The following is a 22,391-nucleotide window of genomic DNA, read 5'->3' on the forward strand; positions in this document are numbered from 1 at the left end:
CATAACAACTCACTCCAACTTAACGATGCAAAAACAGCAGGCTTTGAGAAGACAGACACACTGAAGGTGTTTCTGTTTTCCCCTATGTTCCCTGTTTCATTTCTTCCTATACAGCATGCAAGGGAAGCCAGGAATGCAGTAGGATGGTGGGCCAGGACACAGATGACACAGTGTGCATAGGGGGCAGGTTGTCAGGGGTTTCTGGCCCTCAAAATTCAAATCCTTTGGCATCCATCTCCCAAGTGTTAGGACAACAAACATGGACCACCAAGCCTAGCTTAGACTCTTCTGCAGTTCTGGAAGCAAACGGGGACTCATATTCTGGGTATATGCTCCATTTTGGAAGTGTGTACTATCTATCTACACACGTAATTATGTGTGTCTCTGTGGGCACACGTGGAGAGCAGGGGTGGTGTTGGGTGCGCTGCTCCATCACTTCCCACTTTGTCCCTTACAATAGAGCCTCTCTCTCACCAAACCTAGAGCTAGGGTAGCACCCGGGAAGCCCTAGGGATCCTGTCTCTGTCCCACCGTAGCACTAGTGTTACATCCTCCATGAGGCCATGGTCCAGCTTATCCCAAGGACACTGGAACTCTCTCAGGTTTTCATGCATGTGCAGCAAGCTTTCAGATTTATCCATTAGGCCGTCTTCCCAATCCTAGGGTTGGTTTTTCAAGGCAGGATTTTCTATTATAGCTCAGGCTGATCTAAAATTTTCTATGTAGAGGAAAGATGACCTTAAATTTCTAATTCTCCTCTATCTCTATGTTCCAAGTGCTAGATTACAGGCATTTGTCACAGAAATCAAGCTTTTACTTAGTTTGTATCTAGATTCCAACGCTCATACAAGCTAGGCACATGCTCATTCCCCTGGCTGCACTCCAACACCAAAGTATGCCGGGCTTTATAAATAAACTAGAGCAGGCGGTGAAACGGCCGCTCAGCAGTAGAGCTCAAACTTAACACAGTGCAAACAGTGGGTATTATCCCCAGCACTAAAACTCAAAATGTAACCCAAAGCTGAGCATGGTGGCACACACAAGTGATCCAGGCAGAGGTAAAAGGCCAGAATGAGTTACACAAAGCCTGATGACCTTCCTTCAAACCTTAGGGTCCACACAGTGGAAGGAAAGAAACAACTGCATTCCTCAAGTTGTCCCCTGATTGCTACATGAGTGGGATAACACGTTCTTCCCCATGCACACAAATAAATGTAATAAAAAAATTAAACATAACATAAACATAAGATTAACAAGCTACTAAAGTATGTTTTGGGTAGAAACAAAATACAGGCGCTATTCCCAAGCCCTGGTGAGGACAGAGGCAGGAGCACTGTGAGAGGGAGGCTAGACTGGGTCTGCAGAGCCAGCTCCAGGCCAGCGAATGCTGTGAGAGGAAGAAAGGCAGGGAAAGAAAAAGAAATCAAGAAAACCGTGGAACTTGGTGGTATACATCTTTATGAGGGAGCTCTGAGTTCGAGGCCAGCCTGGTCTACGGGGTGAGTTCCAGGAAGGCCAGGGCTACACGGAGAAGTCCTGTCTCAAAAGAAAGACAAACAAACAGAAATAAAAGGGGGGGGGGGAAGGAAGGGAGGGAAGGGAAGAAAGAAAGGCAAAAGAAAAACAAAACTGTGTCATTAGGCATGATAGTATTCCCTGCACTAAGGAAGCAAAAGTTAAGGCCAGCCTAGGCTATAACCATTTTAATAACTAGGCAGGGCGGGAGCTAGTTTAGTGGGTAAGAACACTTGCTAATCAAGCATGAACACCTGCTTCCCCAACACTCATACCAGAAAGCCTGTAACCTTAGCTAGTACTGTGTAGGTTAGAGACAGGAGGATGGCTGGCAAAAGTGTTCTGCTCACTGCCCAGCTCCAGCCTCACTGAAAGCATGCAAACCTGTGTAAGGACTGAGGTGAGTGACAGGGCAGGACACACACTCTCCTCTCCCCTCACACACATGCATATATACCACATACAAAAAGAAATCAAACGCACAAACAAATGAACCAAAATATCAACCCTTTATGTTGGGAAAAGGAAAAAAGGTAGGAGCTCTGACCCTCAAGGACACTGCAGAGAAAATTATGAGGTTGCAAGGGAAAGCGGTGAGTACTCTCACCCTTGGCCAGAGACCCTTCTGTTTGCAGTGGGCTTGGGTTAATGCACACTCATAAGCAGTCCAAGTGCTGAAAATAAGTGATTACTAAGTACACGGCCCTAAATGGGACATCTAGTCACTGGCTCCCAGGTCTAGGGAACAGCACAGAAGACTGTGAAAGCATGTCTTCCTGATGCTACACCTGATGAGGGCCACTGCACTCATAACTTCCCAGCAGCTGGGGATACTTGCACAAGACCTACACTGCTGGGGGTCTGCCAACATTTTAGCATAGAAAGAGGAGGGGCTTCTGAGGCCCCACCCTAGCTGAGGCCCTCTTGGTAGTTAATAGCTGTTGAGGAAAAGAGAGTAATTTTCTTCAATGTTGCAACCATTGGTAAGTTGTCCACACACCAGAATATGGAACAATCCCACCACTACCACACAAACATACCTTTACAAGCAACCTTAATTAGAGGCAATGGGCTATCAAACAGCAACAAAACAAAACAATGACAACAAAGGCAACCCTGAGCCAAGAAGGGACTTGTTGGAAAGGATTCAGTAGGAGTGTGACAGGGTGAAGGGGGAGTAAGAATAATCAAACTATATTATTTACATGGGCAGAACTGTTAAAAAATTTAAATTTTTTTTTCTAGAAGGAGCAGTCAGCAGAATGGCTCAGGTGCATTCTAAAGGTGCGAAAAGCCAACTCCTGCAAGCTGTCTGTCAGGTATGCCCTCCTCAGGTATGGTATGGCATGTGTGCCCCCCTCCATGCAATGAAAAAGTGAATGAACATTTAGAAAAGCTAAGACACTCAAATGGACAACACAAGATTTTAGGGCAGAAGCAGCTACATACACAGTTCTCAAAGCAACATGCAAACTACAATCTACCCTACTCTGTGCCCTACAAGCGGCCTGTCTAGGCTGCAAGTGCCCACCAGTCAACAGCTAAGGCCCTCCTCTAGCTCCACAGCACCACTCTCTGCTCCATCACACCAGTGAGGCTTTTCAGCCACACTAGTTACAAGACAGACGATAGGCACTAGGCACAACCCTCAAAAGGCATAAATTTCAAGGACAAAGTGCCAAGACTGGCCAAAGAGACTTTCCTGGAGACCTTCAGGACTGCCTAGCAATCAACACGACCCAGTTAGAGTCAAACAAGCAGCACAGCGTGGTGGTTACAGAGTGCTGCAGAGGTGGCTCAGCAAAGAGGAGCAAGGCTTCAGAGGCCAAAAGTAGGGCAAGGAGAGAGTGCAGATGTCACAGAGGGCCTACACAACATCTTAAAAGCTAAGCAGGTCAGCCTGTGTAAGCCACAAAGCCCAAGTCCCTCTGACCCTTAGGATGGTAGCAACTCCTGTTCCTAACAGTGTTATCACCAGACTATGCAGTTTCTTTCCAAAGGAAGAGACTAGAACTCAACTGGGAGTCAACTATACAAGGCTGCGCTGCAGAAGGATGTCTATGTACTGCTCCAGTGTCAGCTCTTGGATGGTAGAGGAAAGATCAGGATTTATGACATGTTCGAGGCCAGCCTATGTTAAAGGAAAATTTATCTCAAAAGCCAATACATGAAAGCTAGAAAGGCAGTGTAGCGGTTAAGAGCACTAGCTGCTCTTGTAGAGGACTGGAGTTCAACTACCAGCACCCATATTGAATAGCTTATACTACACCCTCCTGTAACTCCAGACACAGACACTCGTACTCTCATACTTACCCAACAAAGGGACACACAGACAGACTGACAGACACACACACACACACAAGTAAAAAATACATTTTTTTTAAAAAATGTAGCCAGGCAATGGTGGCACATGCCTTTAGTCCCAGCACTTCGGAGACAGAGGCAGGCGGATTTCTGAGTTTGAGCCCAGCCTGGTCTACAGAGTGAGTTCCAGGACAGCCAGGGCTACACAGAGAAACCCTGTCTCCAAAAAACCAACAAACAAACAAAAAAAAAGTACTGCTTAGATGTGATAACTGGGGGCTGCTGAAGAGATGACTCAGTGGTTAAGAGCACCGGCTGCTCTTCTGAAGGTCCTCAGTTCAAATCCCGGCAACCACATGGTGGCTCACAACCATACGTAATGAGATCTGACGCCCTCTTCTGGTGTCTGAAGACATCTACAGTGTAATTACATATAATAATACATCTTAAAAAAAAAAAAAAAGATGTGATAAGGATCCAAGTTAGCATGGTATAATGGAGTATAGCTTTGATCTTAGCACTCAGGAGGCAGACAGCCAGATGTATCTCTGTGCATCTGAGGCCAGCCTGATCTATACAGCAGACAGCCAGAGTTATGTATAGAGACTCTGTCTCTAAAAACAAAACAGAAAGAAGTTCAAGTGCAGTTCCCAGGACCCACATCAGGCAGTTCACAGCCTCCGCTAACTCCAGGTCCATGAGATCACATGTCCCTCTTGTGGACCGCACAGGGATCTCCTGCACACAGGCGCACATACAACACACATCACATCTGGACGCCCACACACATAAATAAAAATTTCAAAACAAAACTTTAAAAAAAAGAAAGAACCTTTAATCCAGCACGCACGAGGCAAAGGCAGATGAATCTTTCTGAATTTCAGGTCAGTTTGCCTACAAAGCAGGGTCCAGGCCAGCCAGAGCTAGACTGAGATCCTGTCCAAAAAAAAAAAAAAAAAAAAAGCAAACAAGAAAAAAAAAAAAAAAGCAAACAAGAAAAAATTAATCATGGTACCTTAAGATATGGGAGGAATAATTTGGTCTACCTGCTTATACCTACCTAGTTCAGATAAATACATAGCTGAATTACTACATGCCTGATGCTTCCCAGAAATGCTCCAGGGAGAAAATACAAGAGATGAGTAAAACTCAAGGCAGTGGGCAGGAGATGGATGTCCCAGGGCTCGCTTCCTTGGGAAGCTCCTCAGGTCTGTTCTGGTGTAGGAATAAATAAAACCCAGGGCCGTAGGCATGGCAATGCCCTACCTCCAGTCATGCCATGCCCCAGCCCCTTTCCATCCTTTCCGAAAATCTTGCCTAAGTTCTCCCAGGAGGATCTTGAACTTGCCACCCTCCTGCTCTCCCCTCCCAAAGTGCTGACCTTACAGGTATGCAACAGTATAACCACTCATTTTTGGGTTTTTTTTTTTTTTTTTTTTTTGGTTTTTTTTTGAGACAGGGTTTCTCTGTGTAGCCTTGGCTGTCCTGGAACTCACTCTGTAGACCAGGCTGGCCTCGAACTCAGAGATCCACCTGCCTCAGCCTCCCAGAGTGCTGGGATTACAGCCACCACCGCCTGGCTGGTTTTTTTTAAAGATTTATTTATTTTATTTATACTACAGTACACTGTCACTGTCTTCAGACACACTAGAAGAGGGCATCAGATCCCATTACCAATGATTGTGAGCCACCATGTGGTTGCTGGGAATTGAACTCAGGACCTCTGGAAGAGCAGTCGATGCTCTGAACCGCAGAGCCATCTCTCCAGCCCCCACTGGTTGTTTTTTAATTGTTATTTATTTTATGTGTGTTTGGTGGAACTGGGAGAGGGAGGTGGGCATGTACGCCTGTCATGGTATGCCTGTGCTGATCAAATTTACAAGAATTAGCTCATTCCTTCTACCATGTGGGTCCTGAGGATAGACTCATGTCACCAGGTGTAGCAGAAAGGGCTTTCATACACTGACCCCACTAGTTTACTTTTACCCGATAATAAAACGGTATTTTTTAAAAACATTTATTTATTTGTATATGAAATACACTGTAGCTGTCTTCAGACACACCAGAAGAGGGCACAGAATCCCATTACAGATGGTTGTGAGACACCATGTGGTTGTTGGGGTTTGAACTCAGAACGTCTGGAAGAGCAGCCAGAGCAGTGCTCTTAACCGCTGAGCCATCTCTCCAGTCCTTTTTAATCTTTTTCTCCCCCTAGTATTTTTGATAAAGCACAGTACATGGCGAATAACTAAAATCAAATCCAAAGATGTGAAAACTAACCACAGCCTGAATTCTTTCAGGCACAGAAAATAGCCAGGGTTAAAAGTTAAGCTGTGACTGGCTTTCACCCCAAGTCCCATGTACACTAAACAAGTCAAATCTTTATAAAATCTCACAAATTGTGATCATGAAGTTTCTGTGAGGTGTGTTTATGTAGACTGGAGAGGTGGCTTGGAAGTTAAAATATATGTGCTGCTCTGAGAATTCAATTCAATTCCCAGCACTTACGGTGGCTTACAACATTCTGTAATTCTATTTTGGGAGCAATCTACTCTCTTCTGGCCTCCTCAGGCAACAGCAGACAAAACTGTGGAGCGCAGACATCCAAGCAACAGCACAAATTGAGAACAGGGTTAAGGATGTTTGGAAGGACCACTTGGCATAGGGACTACAAGGGGATTTTCCCAGGGCTAGAACACATGCAACATTCAAAGCTACCACGTGGCATATTTAAGGACTGTGTGTCACTTCAAAAAAACATATAACTGAACTGAAGAGATTGTGCAGTGGCTAAGAATACTTGCTGAGATCTTGCAAAGGACCTGAGGTCCCTTGCCAGCACCCACATCAGGTGACTCACAGCCACTAAGAATTTAGCTACATGAGATTAACACCCTCTTCTGGTCTCCTCAGGTACCTGCACATGTGTAGCATGTACTCTCACACACACAGACCACAGTAGAATTTAGACACAGAGCAGTAGGCCCTGGGTGTTAACACAAGTTTGTAATCCTAGTGCTCTCAAGGCTGAAACTGGAGATCATTCTGAGGCCAGCTTGGGCATCCTATCCAAAAAAAAGGACTCTGCCACACAAGCCAAGCCTGACAGCCTGACTACGTAAGTACAAGGACAGCATGGAGTCCCCAAAGGCTGTCCCTCTGATTACCATACATGTGCCATGTTACACTCACATCCCTCCCAAATATCATAGACACACATGCAGAGTAATATATATATATATATATATATGCATTTTAAATTAAACATGAGGGGGTTGGGGGTTGGGTGAGCCAAGGGCCCTAAGTGTTGCTCCTGCAGAGGCTGTGGCTCCTGTCTCCCAGTGGGCGGACCTGGTGCTAGCTAAGGCTTAAAGCCCTTACACACTACAACTACTGATGAAAGCTTTAATATGGTATTTATTCTAGCCAAGAGTTCTTCATCCTAGGAGACATAAGTATCACTGGAATAAAGCAGAATCAGTGTTAATAAGAAAAACAATCTGCAGATGCAGAGTTGGCTCAGCAGTTTAAGAAGTTCTTACAGAGGACCTAGATTCAGTTCCCAGCAAAACAACATAACTCACAACCATCTCTTAACTCCAGTTCCAGGCGATCCAACATCCTCTTCTGGTCTCAGCAGGCACTGCACATACATGTTACACATATATGCAGGTGAAAACCACACACAAAATTAGGTTTTAGTAATGACATCCTGCCTCAGAAACAAAAAAACACAACTTAAGAAAACATCCCAGGGGCTGGAGAGATGGCTCAGAGGTTAAGACCACTGGCTGTTATTCCGGAAGTCCTGAGTTCAAATTCCAGCAACCACATGGTGGTTCACAATCATCTGCAATGAGATCTGATGCTCTCTTCTGGAGTGTCTGAAGACAGCTACAGTGTACTTACATAAATAAATAAATCTTTGAAAAAGAAAAAAAGGAAACATCCCAAATTAGAAGAACTGTGAACAAATACTTAACTCCAGATAACTTTGTAAAATGGCAACACTCGCCAGGCAGTGGTGGGCGTATTTCTGAGTTCAAGGCCAGCCTGCTCTACAGAGTAAGTTCCAGGACAGCCAGAGCTACACAGAGAAACCCTGTCTTTAAAAAAAAAAAAAAAGCAACACTCTACTCCTTGGCCTTAACTGCATCAAAAGATCCTGGAAAATGGAGGTACTAGGCATGGCTGCACCCACTCTAAACCCCAGTGCTACAGGAAGTTAAGACAGGAGCATCTGCTGGCTGCCAGTCTACCTCCAGGTCCAGCTCCAGCCCTTTTCAAGGGAAATAGATGGAGAAGAACAGAACAGGACATTTGATATCCTTATCTGCCCTTTGCATCCATATTCAAGGCATGCACACAAACATACAGCACACTCCAACATACACACAATAAATTATCTTCTTTTTTTCTTAAAGAGTTATTTGTTTATTATATGTAAGTACACTGTAGCTGTCTTCAGACACTCCAGAAGAGGGCATCAGTTCTCATTACCTGGGATTTGAACTCAGGATCTTTGGAAGAACAGTGATCTTAACCCTGAGCCATCTCTCCAGCCCCCATAAATTATCTTCTTAAATGAAGAACTGCCCTGGGAAGATGGTTCGGGACATGAGTTTGGATCCTCGGCACCCACATAAGTCAAGTACAGTAGTCAGTGTTGGTCTGTAATGCCACCACTGGGGAGGAAAGAGCAAACCCCAGGTTCTGTGAGTAACAGTGTCTCAAAAATTAAGGTGAAAAACTGAGGGTGATCACCTTACACTAGCCTCTAGGACTTCACAAGCAGCTATCAGTGAGCAAACACACACAAAGCCTAAGAAAGCAAAAATGGGGTAATTCGAATGACTGAGGGCTGGACAGAACCTACATACAGCTCATCTACAGTGTCAGCCAGAGTGGTACCAGTGAGCAACCTCAGCTGTGCTTACTGCTGTCAAGTCCTCTGTAGCAAATTTGAACCTGTTTTGTCTTATATACAAGTTAGAAACCATACAGAAAAGGATTCAGCACAGCTAAATACAAATCTAGAAGCCCACAAAGATAACAAGAGGAAAGCAACTCGCTATACTCTATTCTAAATGTTTTTTAGGTAGAAGACAATCGGCCTGGTGATTGAAGGACTCTTAACAAAAAAACACTTGGAGGCTGTGGCTGGAGCTCAGCTGGAGAGGTCAGGAATAGCAATGTGGGAAGGGGGGCCTGGTTCCCACCCCAGCACTGCATAAACAGGGTGATGGTACCAACCTGTAATCCCAGCGTTTAGGAGACCTAAGGATACAGGGTTCAAGGCCAGCCTTGGCTACACAGTTAAGACACTGTGAGAAGGAAAGAGGAAGAAAGAGGAAAGGGGGGAGCAAGCTCCTCTAACCACAAGAATTCAGGTATTCATTGGGCGACAGCATCATAGAAAGCAGCAGCTCAGTCTTCCATCTTCATTCCAGCATCCAGTCAATGTTCTTTGTTTGTTTGTTTGTTTGTTTGTTTTTTGGGTTTTTTTTGGATTTGGTTTTTTTTTTTTGGTTTTTTTTTTTTGAGGCAGGGTTTCTCTGTATAGCCCTGGCTGTCCTGGAGCTCACTCTGTAGACCAGGCTGGCCTCTGCCTCCCAGAGTGCTTTCCAGATTACAGGCATGCGCCAGCACCGCCCAGCCCAGTCAACCTTCTGATTACCACAATCAGTGCTGAGCAGAAGACAGGTGGACTTGCCTTAGCAACAGAGGCTGCCTAATTTCATCCTCTGATGCCACCAATAGGCCTACTAAGTTGACTCGGGAGGCTCCATCATGCTGCCAAGGACCATACCTGGCCTACCTGCATGCAGTGTACCCTCCCTGGGCCCTCCTTACTTAACTATAATGGATGGAGATCGCTCTCAATTCAGTTGGACAAAACAAACAAAAGAACTAAGTATCTGTTAACAATGACAGAGCTAGGCTGCCAGACCTACCAAGCAAGGCTCCCAGTCTGTGTGAGCCCAGATCTGCATGTCATGAACTGACCAGCAGCCCTTCCAGGAGCAGAGAAACTTCCTAAATAAAAGATTCTTAGGTAGAAACAAAATTAGCAAGAGGCCCCCAGCCCTGGCCACATCACTCCATAAAGAATCTACACCTTTCTCCAGGGTTGGGACTCAAGTTCAGACACCAGGACATGGAGTTGCTGGAATTTCCAACCCAATAAGCCTATAGAAAAAACACACAACCCAGCTATTATAATTATAAGCTATAAGCCTAGACAGGGCAGATCTAATACTATACTAATTTGTCCCCTTGCTCTTCTGGCCACGAGGTCCATCATGACCTCCTCCTCCTTCTCTTCCCCTCATACTCTTCTGCCTCTCTCCCTGTACTTTTTCAAACCTCCAGCCCCACTCAAACTCCACTACCCAGATCATAGGCTCTAGCCTTTATTGACCAGTTAAAATGGGGAGAAGGTTCCTATGAGATCACCTGAGTACAAGATGGGCTGCTAGTCAGGGGCAGTCCCTCTTGAGGAAGCAGAATCAACATCAGAACACAAGCAGCATCAGAACAACCCACAGCAGACACCAACCAGCCTCTCTGAGACGCTGAGGGAGGCATGGTGATGAAGAACTTCCAAGTGGACAAGGAACACGTTCTCTCCCTTTATTATTGAAGCAGGATTGCAAATCTATGGTGTGCTGGACATCTTCCCACCTCTAATTACATACAAGGTAATGTTTGCAAAACTGTCCTGCCGAATGACAAAGAAATCAAAATCATATAAAATATAAAAATAAAAAACCATCAACACTTCCCAACACTGGGGAATGGTCCTGAAGTAAGGGGCATGCTCATCTTGCAGTAAATGTGGCTTTTACAGTAAAAGCTGTCAGCACTGTGCAGCACTCAGCAGTGTCTACCTTCACCTTTGATTCCACCACAGAGTCCTGCAATCTAAAAGCAGCCAAGCCAGCTGCCAGCAATTTAAACTTTGACAAGCGATCAAAAGCCCTCATACAAATCTCAATTCTCAAGGCTAGATCAGCTCCCAACATCCACACAGCAGCTCACAGCCATCTGCATCTTTAACTCCAGTTCCAGAAGATCTGATAGCCTCTGAGACCTCTGCATGCATTGGGTGCATATACATACAAACAGGCAAAACCTCACATATTAAAAAAAGAAAAGTGTTCACTGTGAAGTTAAAAGAAAATCTCAATCCTATTTCTCTCAAGGGGCCCTCATTCCACCTGTACAGTTTCTACAGTCATGCAAAAATTAAGTAGAATAACCTTCAATTCGAACATTATTAATGTGAAGGACTGCCCCTTTCAAGGGCTCCCCTCTATTTTTGTTATTAAGGCATCCTTAATGAGCAGTGTGATGCAGTCCTGCTATGCCAGCACTCAGGTGAAGACATGAGGATCAGCAGTTTAAGACAAACCTAAGGTGCAAGAGACCTTGTCTCAAAAAGATACACAGTTAAGTCCAGTTCCAAGCAGCTACACTGATCGGCTCACAAACCCCCGTAACTCTAGCTTCAGGAGGTTCTGTCAGGCCAGACAGTGGTGGTGCATGCCTTTAATTCCAGCACTTGGGAGGCAGAGACAGGTGGATTTCTGAGTTCAAGGCCAGCCTGGACAGCTAGGGCTACACAAAGAAACCCTGTCTCGAAAAACAAAAACAAACAAACAAAAAAGGGAGGCTCTGTCAGGTGTGGTGGTGTACGCCTTGAATCCTGGCAGCAAAGGCAGGTGCGTTTCTGAAACTAGTCAGGTCTGCATAAGGAGTTCCAGGCTAACTAGAGTCACACAGTGAGACCAGAAAACAAGGTAGAGTGTGGGCTGGGAACACAGCTTGACAGTAGAGACCTTGCACTCAATCCCTCATACCACCAAAATAAACAAGCAAGCAAACAGACAAAAACCTAAACAAAAATTCAAACGGGGGGCTGGAAAGATGGCTCAGTTAAGAGCACTGACTGCTCTTCTGAAGGTCCTAAGTTCAAATCCCAGGAACCACATGGTGGCTCACAACCATCCCTAGTAAGATGATGCCCTCTTCTGATGTACCTAAAGACAGCTACAGTGTACTTCCATATAATAATAAATAAATTAAAAAAAAAAAAAAAAAGAATTCTACAAGTGAAGCACACCACCGTTGTGTTACCACTGTTAAAGAACTGGCGTCCTGAGAGAGGAAGAGGGTTCAGTGGCAAAGTGCTTGCTATGCAAGCCTGAGACTCAGTCTGAGTCTCAGATACCACACAACAGCCCGGTAGCCCTGTAATCCTAGCATTGGGGCTTGGGGGCTGAGAATTCCTTGAGCAGACTGGCCAGCTAGACTAGTCAATCTGTCCGAGAAACCCTGCCTCAACCAAATGAACAGCAAGCAAGGAAGACACTGGGTCCAGCTTTGCTTCTCCACACTCACTTGCACACACACGTGCACTAGCACCTACACACCACATGCAACATACACAAGGGGAAGACACCACACATACATGTACAAGAGGAGAAGAGGGGATGAAGATAGGGGGCCTTGCTGTGTTACCTATGCCCGTAGCTGGGAGGACAGATGCCCTATGTCATTCTGAAATAACTGCAGCTGCACGCAGAGATCTAAGAAGCCAGATAAACACACTGTACCCTAGGTCCTTCCTCTGAAACAATTTGCAAAGCCAGAGCAAAAGAGTCTGACCAAGACTCTGACACTAGCACATGGAGACAAAGAATACTGCCCAGGGCTTAAAGAGCCTACCCACAACCACTGGAACCCACTCACCTAATCAGGTTAAGAATGTCAGAAGGTGAGGACATAGCTCAGTGCTAAAGGAAATAAGAGGCCCTGGTTCAAACCCAACCACCAAAAAAAAGAAAGAATATCACAGACACGGAATTGCAGGGCTGGAGTGATGGCTCAGTAGGCAATAAATAGCACTTTTTTAAATACAAGTTCAAGGCCCAGAGTCTGAATCCCTGGCAACGGCCAGGCATAAGGAAACAGGTAGAGCTCATGTGCTCAATGGCCAGTCAGTCTAGCTGAAACGGCCAGCTCTGGGTTTAGAGAAACCCTGGCTCAAGGGAATAAGGTTTAAAAAAAAAAGTGATACAGCAGACATGCAAAGTCCTCCCCTGACCTCTATGGGAGGGCGCATGGGCAAATGAACACACACAGGAGCACTCACGAGCACACACCTCACACAAAACCTGCCACTCTTCTCCCTCCCCTGGCAGCACTGCAGCCTGTCACACTTCATTCATGCTGGGCATGGTACTGGGCATCTGCCTGCACAACAGCACCTGAGGCTCAGCAGGACAACTGGCAAGTGAAGATCAACCCAAGGCCTCCCAACGAAGAAATCTAACAAGGCTCAAATAGACTCTGTGCTCCACAGCATTCCTGGGATGCTGGTGCAGCTTAACCAGAACACACATGAGCCAGGCCCCACTGAAAAGTCAGCTGTAGTGGTTTGGGAGAGAGGGCAGACCAGAAAGGGTCTCTGTATACAGGCCTAGCTGTCCTGAACTTGGCATACCTGCCAGGCTGGCCTCAAACTCACAATCTGCCAACTAAGCTGGTTTTTTCTTAAGATATGATTCTTTTCCCCAGAACCTTATCAGGTTAATCTAGCACTTAATCCAGCAGGAAGCAGAGGCAGGCAAATGTCTGAGTTCAAGGCCAGCCTACTCTACAAATGGAGTTTGAAGACAGCCAGGGCTACAAAAAGAAACCCTGTTTCAAAAAACAAAAAACAAAACAAAAAAAAAAGAAACAAAGTTTTTAGTATTTTTGAATGTATGTATTTATTTTGTGTGCATGTACACGCTGTATATTCTGTTCTTGGAGATCAGAGAAGTGATACAAGGATCAGTTTCTCCTCCCTCTTGCTTGGGCTTGTGTAACAAGTGCCTTTAGCCCTGAGCTACCTCACAGGTCTATCATCCTTTTTTGAAAAAAAAATTTTTATGTGAGTACACTGTTGCTGTCTTTGGACACAGCAGAAGAGGTCATCAGATCCCATTACAGCCAGTTGTGAGCCACCATGTGGTTGCTGGAAATTGAACTCAGGACCTCTAGAAGGAAAGGCAGTGCTCTTAACCACTGGGCCATCTTACCCAGCACCCATCTTCCATCTTTTGTTCTTATTTTCCCCCCTTTAAGATTTATTGTTATTTACATGTATGTGGATGCCAAATGTTTGCAGGTGCCAGTAGAAGCCAGGAGAGGTTGTTGAATCTCCTAGCGCCTGACTTTCAAGTAACTCAGTCTCCAGACCTGGGTGCTGGGAACCAAAATTAAGTCTTCTGGAAAAACAAAGTGTTCTTAACCTCTCTTAAGCCCCCACGTTATTTTCCTTTTTTGTAGGGGCTGGGGACATGAACAGAGAGTCTCACTATGAACCAGGCTGACCTTAAACTCACCTCTGCTTCCTCCAAGCTAAGATTAAAGATATCACCCTGTCTAGTCACTTTTGTTTTGAGACACTGTCACTTGGTAGTTCAGGCTAACCTCAAGCTTGACACCTTCCCGCCTCAGCCTTCATCCTCAACTTTTGTCACCAGCACTTGAGAGATATCACCAGGTCAAGGCTAGCCTGGACTATATAACATCTTTGCTTTGCATGTGCGAAGCCCTGGATTTGTTTTGTTTTGTTTTGTTTTTTGAGACAGGGTTTCTCTGTGTAGCCCTGGCTGTCCTGGAACTCACTCTGTAGACCAGGCTGGCCTCCAACTCAGAAATCCACCTGCCTCTGCCTCCCAAGTGCTGGGATTACAGGCATGCGCCACCACGCCTGGCAAGGCCCTGGATTTTTAATGGCAGAAGAAAATTAAATGAATGGGCTGGAGAGATAGATGGCTCAGCGGTTAAGAGCACTGACTACTCTTTCTTTCAAAGGTCCTGAGTTCAATTCCCAGCAACCACATGGTGGCACACAACCATCTAGAATGGGATCAGGTGCTCTCTTCTGGTGTGTCTCAGGACAGTGTACTTATATACACAAAATAAATAAATCTTTAAAAAGAAAAAAATAAATGAATAAATAATAGACTCAAGCAAACACACCAAAAATAATTCAAGTCCCCACACCCCCCAAGGCAGTTACATACCTAAGTGTTACAGCTGTGGTCAGGCATCCTGCTGTACCTCTAAGAACACTGACTAGAAGCTGGGCAGTGGTGGCGCACGCCTTTAATCCCAGCACTTGGGAGGCAGAGGCAGGTGGATTTCTGAGTTCAAGGCCAGCCTGGTCTACAGAGTGAATTCCAGAACAGCCAGGGCTACACAGAGAAACCCTGTCTCGAAAACAAACAAACAAAAACAAAAAAAATCACCGACTAGAGACCCTTTCTTTCATGGCTATACAGGGCTTTTAAAATAAATTATGAATGAAGAGCAACAATTAACCTGCAAAAACTTTCAAACAATACACCCAGAAACAAATCTAAGGCAACACTTTGTTCTTTAAAACCATATACCAGGGCCAGACAGTGGTGACACATGCCTTTAATCCCAGCCCTCAGGAGAAGAGGCAGGCAGATCTCTGTGATTTCAAGGCCAGCCTGGTCTACAGAATGAGTTCCAGGAGAGCCAGAACTGTTACACAGAGAAACCGTCTTGAAGGAGAAACACACACACACACACACACACACACACACACACACACACACACACACCACAGACACTGGCTACAACTTCATACTACACAGTGAAACCCTGTCTTAAGAAAGGGAAGGGAGCAGGATGGTTAAGAGCATGTGCTGCCCTTGCAGAAGACCTAAGGTCTGTTAACAGCACCCAAGTAATTCCTGCTCCAAGGAATCCCAACACCCTCAGATGAAACCAAGTGTTAGCAGTCACAGTGCATGCAACAGTAGAGCAGCAACGAGAAAGATGGGTGACCACACCCACACCTAAGTGCTAAACCAACCAGACTTCAACCTCACAAAGATCAGATGACAGCTGTGCAGCATGCCTGAGAACCCAGTCATGCACTCCAGGGAAGCCACTTCATACTGATCACTCAGGGTCATACACAATAGCATACCCTAATGACAGAATACAAAATTAAATTATCCTTGATGCTTAGATGTGGTCAAGAAGACAATGACCCTTAAAAGCCAAGCATAATGGATGAAGCCTGTGTTCATACTTGAGAGAATAAGACAAAAGGACTGCTGTTGGAGGACAGCCTGAATTACAAAATGAGACATTGTCTCAAAATAAATAAATAAATAAACCAAACACTGGGGGGGGGGGGGGCAGTGGTGGTGCACGCCTTTAATCCCAATACTTGGGAGGCAGAGGTAGGCAGATCTCTGAGTTCAAGGCCAGCCTGGTCTACAGACTGAGTTCCAGGACAGCCAGGACTACAGAGAAACCCCCTGTCTCAAAAACAAACAAGCCGGGCGGTGGTGGCGCACGCCTGTAATCCCAGCACTCTGGGAGGCAGAGGCAGGCGGATTTCTGAGTTCGAGGATACAGAGAAACCCTGCCTCGAAAAAAAACAAAAAAAAACAAACAAACAAACAAAAAAAACAACCAAAAAACAAACAAAGTATCTGTTTAGGATGGGGCATGCCATTAATCCCAATAACACTTGGAAGGGTGAGGCATGTGGATCTCTGAGCTCATGAGTTTGAGGTCAGTCTAGTCTACACAGTGAGTTTCCAGAAATAATGCACAGTGAAACCCTGTCTCAAGAATGAGAAGGGGAGGGGGGGGGAAGGATGGTTAAGAGCATGTGCTGTCCTTGCAGAGGATCTAAGGTCTGTTAACCGCACCCATGGGAATCCAACATCCTCTTCTGGCCACCGACAGTGCCTGGACTCACATGTGTGCATGAAAACACACCATCAAAACTGCAATCAATCTAAGAAAGAAAACTTGGGTGTGATGACCCATGCATGGAGGTGATCTATGTGAGTTCCAGAACAGCCACAGCTACATCAACATAAAGGAAGAAAGGATGTCACAAACCCCAAGCTCAACCAGTAGAGCAGGAGTGTGTCTCTTTGAGGTTGAGGCACAGAAACCACAGGCCAGCCAGGACTACAAAGTGAGACCCTGACTCAAAATAGAGGGCAGATACCTTGGGGACAGAAGTACTGGATAAAGATGGTTCAGCGGTTAAGAGCTCATACTGTTCTTAAGGAAGAGCTATTTGATTCCCAGCACCCACAGTGGGTGGGAGCTCACAAGTGCCTGATCTACAAAGGGAGTTCCAGGTCAGCCAGTGTTACAGAGAAACCATATCTCAAAGAACCAAATCAGGGCTGGAGAGATGGCTCAGCGGTTAAGAGCACTGATTGCTCTTCTGAAGGTCCTGAGTTCAAATCCCAGCAACCACATGGTGACCCAAACCATCTATAATGAGATCTGGTGCCCTCTTCTGGTCTGCTTAAAGACAGCTACAGTGTACTTACATACAATAATAAACAAACCTTTGGGGCAGAGCGAGTACGCTACAGTAATATATAATCATATACATAAAATTAATAAATTAAAAAAAAGAAACAAAACGAACAATTATTTCTTTTCAAATTAGTTATACTTTGAAGGGCTGCAATCATAGCTAATTGTTTAAAACTGAATGCACAAGGCCTTGGGTATCATCTCCCAAAAACTGTAACATACACAAGTGGCAAGCCAGAAAACTATTAAACTTCTTGCCTTTTCTTCTTTTAATTTTTTATTCCATTTGTTTATTGTGGATGTGGTGTGGCTATGCCCACACCATTATGGCAAACGTGCAGATCAGAGAACAACTTCTGGGAGTCCTCTCATTTCATGTGGATTCGGCCACAAGCACCGTTACTCATTGAGCCTTCTAGCCTGCCCTCACTTGTAGAAACAAAGTTTCAACTGGACATCCCTCTACAAGACATTTAAAAAAGAGCAAGAGAAGCTAGAGGCTGAAGAGATGGCTCATGGTTTTAGAGCACTTGTGCACTAGAGAAGAATTCAACTCCCAGCTTCACAGATTTGTTCACAGTCATCCATAACTCCAGCTTCTTCATGGGAAACCACGCCCTCTTTTGATCTCCTCCGGTACTAGGCACACACCTGTGGTGTGCTGACATACATGCGGGCAAAACACCCATAAAGAAAAAGAAGTGACTTCAGAGTATCCAACTGTCTATTGCTATAAATAGGATCACCTAAGATATGTTATCTTGTAAAAATCTCAAGAACCTAACATATCCAAACTAGTAAATGCTTAGAAAGTTCCGGACAGATGGGGCCCCAGGCTGGCCTTCCCTAGGTTTCAGCACTTGCATGAAGCAGGGAGGGGCAGCCACTGCAGCCTCAGACCCAGCAGCTCGAGGCTGCATCAATACTCTCAAATCCAGTTCATCTCTCCAAAAGCCACAACCCTCTTCATACACTGTGAAGACCTCAGTCAAGCCTCTTTTGCTCTAATTCTAAACCACTGAAAATAGTAAATAAAGCTTCTCTAGGACTTTACTATAATGAAAGAAAAAGCACCAAATATATAGAACATAGGAAAAATAGTCCTAATGCACTGAAAGGCTCACCTGCAGGGTGGCAGTCCCACAGTTGGAAAGTCTAAACAAGGATCCTGAAGCTAGACTAACCTCGACTACAACACTTGTCCCTCTTTCAAAAGGAAAAACAGAGCCGGGCAGTGGTGGCGCATGCCTTTAATCCCAGCACTTGGGAGGCAGAGGCAGGTGGATTTCTGAGTTCGAGGCCAGCCTGGTCTACAGAGTGAGTTCCAGGACAGCCAGGGCTACACAGAGAAACCCTGTCTTGAAAAACCAAAAAAAAAAAAAAAAAAAAAGGAAAAACAAACAAACAAACAAAAAAACAGTGGCCAGTAGTGGCAAGCCTTTAATCCCAGCAGTCTGAAAGCAGAGGGAGGTGGATCTCTCGAGTTTGAGGACAACCTGGTCTACTCAGAGTCTCAAGAAAAAGAAAAAAAAGCTGCAAGTCCATGGGCTACACACATTGATATATATATACTTGATGGTGAGGTTACCCATCTTTCAGAATGGATCAAATAATCAAAGAAGCAACAATAGGTCCTGACTTAAATGTTATCACTTACAGGCCGGGCAGTGGTGGCGCACGCCTGTAATCCCAGCACTCTGGGAGGCAGAGGCAGGCGGATTTCTGAGTTCAAGGCCAGCCTGGTCTACAGAGTGAGTTCCAGGACAGCCAGGGCTACACAGAGAAACCCTGTCTCAAACCAAAAATCAAAAAAAAAAAAAAAAAAAAAAGGGGGGGGGGCTGGAGAGATGGCTCAGCAGGTAAGAGCACTGAGTGCTCTTCCAAAGGTCATGAGTTCAAATCCCAGCATCCACATGGTGGCTCACAACCATCCATAAAGAGATCTGACTCCGTCTTCTGGCATCTGAAGACAGCTACAGTGTACTTACATATAATAAATAAATATTAAAAAAAAAAAAGCATAAAAGAAAAAGTATCACTTACAATAAAATGTATCTGCACAGCTAAGAGAAATATCTACACTTCTTGTGCATAAGAATCACTCCCCTAGATCAAGAAAAGTATCAAGGAATTCGGGGGGGGGGGGAAAAAAAAAGGGGGGGGGGGGCTGGAGAGATGGCTCAGTGGTTAAGGGTACTGACAGCTCTTCCTGAGGTCATTAGTTCAAATCCCAGCAACCACATGGTGGCTCACGACCATCTGTGATGAGATCTGATGCCCTCTTCTGGAGTGTCTGAAGACAATTACAGTGTACTCATATACATAAAAATAAATAAATACATCTTAAAAAAAAAAAAGGCATTCCAGCATAGCCTGCAATCCCTGTCTCAAATTAAGGCATTTTGGGGCCTTAAGTAGGGAGAGAGCAAGGAGAAGCTATCCCAGGCCAGAAAGAACTTCTAGGAAGATATGGTGATACATGCCTTTAAGACCAGCACTCAGGAAGCAGAGACAGAAGGATCTCCAAGAGTTAAGAGACCACCCTGCTACACAGTGAGATCCTGTTCAAAAAAGATTCTTTTAAGCCGGGCGATAGTTTAAAAAAAAAAAAAGGTTCTTTTAACTTAAATCTATACCTTCCTCTTGCGCCAGGTCCTGACACTAGGATGCCTTTCCCATAGATCAAATGGCTGTGGGTTGTGGGAGAAACACTTGGTGTAGTGACATAATCCCAACTCTTGAGAAGATTGAGGCAGAAGGATTCCAAGTTCAAAGCCTACATAGTAAGACACTACTTCAAAAAAAGTAGGAAAAAGAAAAAAGCAAAACTTTAGCAAGTTAGTCAAAGACCAAAGTTGAGAGAAATAAAGGATAGCACACACAGATTACTCCCAGTAACATGAGCCTAGAAAGCGGTATTAGAAAAAGCCAAAAAGAACTTCTGCCTAGAGGTATCCATTAAGTTACATCAGAAAAGCTGAAAACAATCATACCCTTTTCAGCTCCAGTAGGAGGGGAATCCCAGGCTGGTCCAAATCAGCACACAGAGACTGATACTGCGCCCAGCCTTGCCAAGGCCAGTCTGGCACTGATCACCAGCCTCCAATCTGGACTGCAGACTTCCAGCCAAAACACCCAGGGCCTGTAGATTCCATTCACAAACCTCAACAGTCAGGAGCTGCCCACAACATGCTAGCTAAGGGACAAAGACCTCTCAGCTCTACTGGACAGGTACCTGCAGTGGCCTTTCTCCTTTTCCGCTGTTCCTCACACTTCATTCACAGGCTGGGTGACTGCAGTAGCTACCCCAAGAGGCCCCACTCAGAGAATAGTGAGTGGCAGAACTCTATAATCAATCACCACAGGCGCCCACCCACAAAAACCTGAGGGAAAAACAAGAGAGAAGTTCTAAACTCCTTTTCCTGTAGACACAACATCATCATCACTATGGACAAGTCAAATAGAACAGAATTTTAAATCAGAAAGATACAATGAGAACACTCGAATCCCAACAGTGAGGAGTACCACAGAAACTGAGGCCTCTTTGCTGATCCAGCAAAGTGGATGTCCAAACACCAACTTACCAGCAATTTCACTAAGAGACGGCTTACTCTTTCCCAGTATAGACCCTTAACAGGGGGAAAATCAAACACACCGTTATACATCCCAAGTAGCTTACCCCAATTATGGAATAACCAAAGGTGAATTCCCACCACTCGACTACTTAAATAAAATTTAAAGCACTCGCGTTCAAAAGACTTCAATCATGGCAATCTACATATCACAGAGCCCCCAACTATCACACTACCTCACCGTTTTGGGGGATTAGAGGCACAACCGCAACAAGCTGGGAATCACCATGAATGAAAACCACCTGGTCGCAAAGGTCGGGAAACTCAAACGATCTTAAGTTTGGGTCTCCATTTGGAGAAAACCTACAGATCCAGGCTTTGAGAACTCGATGAATCCATAAATGCTTCTCTCAACGACCGTCTAGGGAAAAGGTTTCCAGGGACCCTATTCAAGACCGTGTTCGGGACAAAGAAGACATGTTTCCCGCCATGGGAACTGGGATGAACCTGGCATCCTCCTAGAAGCCAGGGATGTGCCTGAACAAAGCGGTAAAGCGAGTAAAGGAAGGAGATTTCCCCTTCTGCGCCCGCTGAGATGCTCTAGATGTGAGGGGGTGTGTGCTCCAACACGTGCGCGCCTGCGCGGGGCCAAAGCAACAGACAAAAGCTCGGGCTGGGGGACAGTAAGCGGCCCAGGGAGAGGGGAGGGTACCACAGTGCGTGCGCACCCCCCCGGGAGCAGCGCCCAGGCCTGGGCAGAGGGGGCCACGGAGGGGGGAGAATGGATGCGCGCGCACGGGGGCACTGCCGCCGCCATTTTGTTTCCTCGGCACAATGGGGGAGAGTAACGGCCAAGCGCGGGAGCGAGGCCGGAGGAGGAAGGAGCGAGACGCTGAGAGATGGAAGATCCAAGCGAAGGGGAGGCTCGGCGGGATAGCAACAGCCCTGTCACTAGCATCCTTAGCATCCTCTTAGCCCAGCCGTCACTGACAAGTGGGAGAACGGGCGGGGGGGAGGGGCAGAGGCGGGAGACGCCACATTGCTGCTTACCTTGTCGGCGCTCTGGTCCTTCGGCTTCAGGCGCCGCCGGCCTCCTGCCACCAGCCTTCCGGAGTCTTCACAACCCCCCTCAAAAAAAAAAAAAAAGCCACGCGGTTCTCGCCGGGGCTGCTTCAGTCCCAACTGCAATGGCGAGAAGAGGAGGAGGAGCCGGGGACCGGGGGCGAGCGAGCGGGCGGGAGGGCGGGCGCGCGCCGGGGAGGTGCAGGGCCACGTGACTGGCGGCGCCCCGCCCCCGCATCACGTGGGCGATCAACCTAGGTCCTACCCCCAGTGGGCGGGGGAGAAGAGACGCGCTGGGAGGGGCGCGGGGGGGGGGCGTGTCACGTGACGTTAACTTAGCGACCGTGTCTGATTGCGTGCGGTCGACGTCAGGCCGGTTCTCTCACGAGTTTGATAGGTCACGTGACAGTGGCTGGCTTCGCTTTCGTCCAGTGAGAGGGCTTTCGTTGTTTCTTGACTCGTTTTCACTATTGGTAGACCGGTATCACCTGATGAGGCCCGTCTAATTCGTTTGTTTTCTCCAGCGGAGGTTTTTTTTTTTTTTTTTTCCGG

The 22,391-nt window shown here is 46.0% G+C and overlaps 1 protein-coding gene across 7 annotated transcripts in view; it reads right to left on the reverse strand.

The window, feature by feature from the left end:
* Positions 1-22,023, reverse strand: part of Ilf3 (interleukin enhancer binding factor 3) — a 39,383-nt gene extending 17,360 nt beyond the window's left edge. For all 7 annotated transcript variants that reach the window (XM_052188919.1, XM_052188918.1, XM_052188917.1 and 4 more), the window contains exon 1: positions 21,828-22,023. The gene's annotated coding sequence lies outside the window, so the exon portion shown is untranslated. The remainder of the gene's footprint in view (positions 1-21,827) is intronic.
* Between the last annotated feature and the right edge of the window lie 368 nt (positions 22,024-22,391).

This window comes from Apodemus sylvaticus, chromosome 7, assembly GCF_947179515.1.
Source record: "Apodemus sylvaticus chromosome 7, mApoSyl1.1, whole genome shotgun sequence".
Taxonomy (NCBI): Eukaryota; Metazoa; Chordata; class Mammalia; order Rodentia; family Muridae; genus Apodemus; species Apodemus sylvaticus.